The sequence below is a fragment of the Hippocampus guttulatus genome, unplaced genomic scaffold, assembly GCF_054856545.1.
Source record: "Hippocampus guttulatus isolate MCC_2025c unplaced genomic scaffold, RoL_Hgut_1.0 HiC_scaffold_38, whole genome shotgun sequence".
Lineage (NCBI taxonomy): Eukaryota > Metazoa > Chordata > Actinopteri > Syngnathiformes > Syngnathidae > Hippocampus > Hippocampus guttulatus.
Genome location: NW_028233897.1, coordinates 55,001 through 57,500, shown reverse-complemented (window position 1 = coordinate 57,500; position 2,500 = coordinate 55,001). Strand labels below are relative to the sequence as shown.

At 76.9% G+C, this 2,500-nt stretch overlaps 1 non-coding gene and 1 pseudogene across 1 annotated transcript; both read right to left on the bottom strand.

The window, feature by feature from the left end:
• LOC147185043 (28S ribosomal RNA) overlaps positions 1–274 on the bottom strand; it is a 5,244-nt pseudogene extending 4,970 nt beyond the window's left edge.
• Positions 275–648: 374 nt separating this feature from the next.
• LOC147185042 (5.8S ribosomal RNA) lies at positions 649–802 on the bottom strand. Its single transcript, XR_015099899.1, has one exon. It is a non-coding gene; the product is annotated as a 5.8S ribosomal RNA (ribosomal RNA).
• Between the last annotated feature and the right edge of the window lie 1,698 nt (positions 803–2,500).

The window sequence follows — 2,500 nt, the reverse complement described above, 5'->3', positions numbered from 1 at the left end:
GAGAAGGCCTCGCCCCGGCGCGCCGGGGGCCGCTACCGGCCTCACACCGTCCTCGGGCAGAGCCTCCATCAGAAGGACTCGGGCCCCCACCGGGCGGCGCCGGGCAAAGCGACCTTCTATACGCCACATGTCCCGCGCCCTCCGCCGGGCGGGGATTCGGCGCTGGGCTTCTCCCTCTTCGCTCGCCGCTACTGAGGGAATCCTTGTTAGTTTCTTTTCCTCCGCTTAGTAATATGCTTAAATTCAGCGGGTCGTCTCGTCTGATCTGAGGTCGTAGTCGAACGGGGTTAGAGGCGGGGGCGACGGATCGCCTCCCGTCATCGGGGGTCGGCCGTTAACCCCGCGCCTCGCCGGGCGCACGACTCCTACGCGGCCGCGCGGTGCGTCGCGGCGGACTGCGCGGCGGGGGACGGATCCTCCATCGGCAGCCGCCGCGGGCCCCTGCGGCCGCGCGGTGGTCGGGCCCGTCGAGGGCGCGGGCGGTCGGGTCTATACTTAGGGGGACGAGGGCCGTGCCGTCCGCCCCCCCCACCCCCATTTCCCCGTGCGGGGAGGGAAGGTGGGGGGGGTAGGCCGGCGGTGGCCCGCGACGCCCCAACCGCGGGAGGGGGGCGCCCGCGGGCGCCCCGATCCCGATAGATGTACAAGCGACGCTCAGACAGGCGTGGCCCCGGGAGGGACCCGGGGCCGCAAGGTGCGTTCAAAGTGTCGATGATCAATGTGTCCTGCAATTCACATTAGTTCTCGCAGCTAGCTGCGTCCTTCATCGACGCACGAGCCGAGTGATCCACCGCTGAGAGTCGTACGTTTGGTTTGCGGTTTTGGCCAACATTCAGAGAAGGGGTTAAAAAGGGGGATAACGGCGCCTCCGGGCGCTCCTAGCCCTCCCCGCCCCGCCGGCAGGCCGGGGGGGGACTTCGGAGACATTGAACCCCCCGCTCGCCGCCGAAGGTGGCGAGAAGGTTGGGTACCCGGCGACTGGGGGTAAGGTTCCGAGGTCGGCCAGGTCGCGATGGCACCGGCGGGGGAGTGGTCCCCGACGCCGGCCGCGGCCCGGCCTGGACTATGGGAGCGTTGACAAGGCGGACGGGACGTCGACGACCGCGCGGACGCGCGGGGTGGGGCGGTCGGGGAACGCCGACGGGCGCCTGACCGGGGGGGGGGGCCGGCGGGGGCCGGGCGGGACGCGGGGAGCGGCCGGCCGCGCGACGACGCGAACCGACATACACCCCGCGCCCGACACCGTCCTCCTGACCTTCCTCCCCCCCCGCGACGCCCGCGGCGCACCCGCCCGCCGCCCCGCGGCCGCGCGGCCGCCGCCGCCCGCCGCCTATCGGCGTTTCTCACGCTTCGGACTCGGGGGGCCGGGGCGCGGCGGGGAGCGCCCCGGCGCCGCCGCCGACGGCACCGCGGGGTCGGGCCGCGGGGGCTGGGGGCCACGTGCCCCCGCCCCGCGCCTCTCCCCGCGGGCCGCCTTCGACGTCGCCGCCGCCGCCGCCGCCGCCGTCCTCCTCCGCCCGTGTGTTCGCTCTGGACTCGGGGGGCCGGGGAGCGCCGGGGTGCGCCGGCGCCGCCGCCGACGGCACCGCGGGGTCGGGCCGCGGGGGCTGGGGGCGCTTACGGGTCGGGGCGGGGGTGTAGGCGACCGGCCAAAGACCGGCACCGTACCCCCCGCCCGTCTCCTTCACGCCCCCGCCCCGCGCCTCTCCCCGCGGGCCGCCTTCGACGTCGCCACCGCCGCCGCCGCCGCCACCGCCGTCCTCCTCCGCCCAACCGTTTGCATCTGTTCGCTCATGACTCGGGAGGCCGGGGCGCGCCGGGGTGCGTCGGCGCCGCCTCCGACGGCACCGCGGGGTCGGGCCGCGGGGGCTGGGGGCCACGTGCCCCCGCCCCGCGCCTCTCCCCGCGGGCCGCCTTCAACGTCGCCGCCGCCGCCGCCGCCGCCACCGCCGTCCTCCTCCGCCCATCCGTTTGCATCTGTCCGCTCATGACTCGGGAGGCCGGGGTGCGCCGGCGCCGCCTCCGACGGCACCGCGGGGTCGGGCCGCGGGGGCTGGGGGCCACGTGCCCCCGCCCCGCGCCTCTCCCCGCGGGCCACCTTCGACGTCGCCGCCGCCGCCTCCGTCCTCCTCCGCCCATCCGTCCGCTCCGAACTCGGGAGGCCGGGGTGCGCCGGCGCCGCCTCCGACGGCACCGCGGGGTCGGGCCGCGGGGGCTGGGGGCCACGTGCCCCCGCCCCGCGCCTCTCCCCGCGGGCCGCCTTCGACGTCGCCGCCGCCGCCGTCCTCCTCCGTCCATCCGTTTGCATCTGTCCGCTCCGAACTCGGGAGGCCGGGGTGCGCCGGCGCCGCCTCCGACGGCACCGCGGGGTCGGGCCGCGGGGGGCTGGGGGCCACGTGCCCCCGCCCCGCGCCTCTCCCCGCGGGCCGCCTTCGACGTCGCCGCCGCCGCCGCCGTCCTCCTCCGTCCATCCGTTTGCATCTGTCCGCTCCGAACTCGG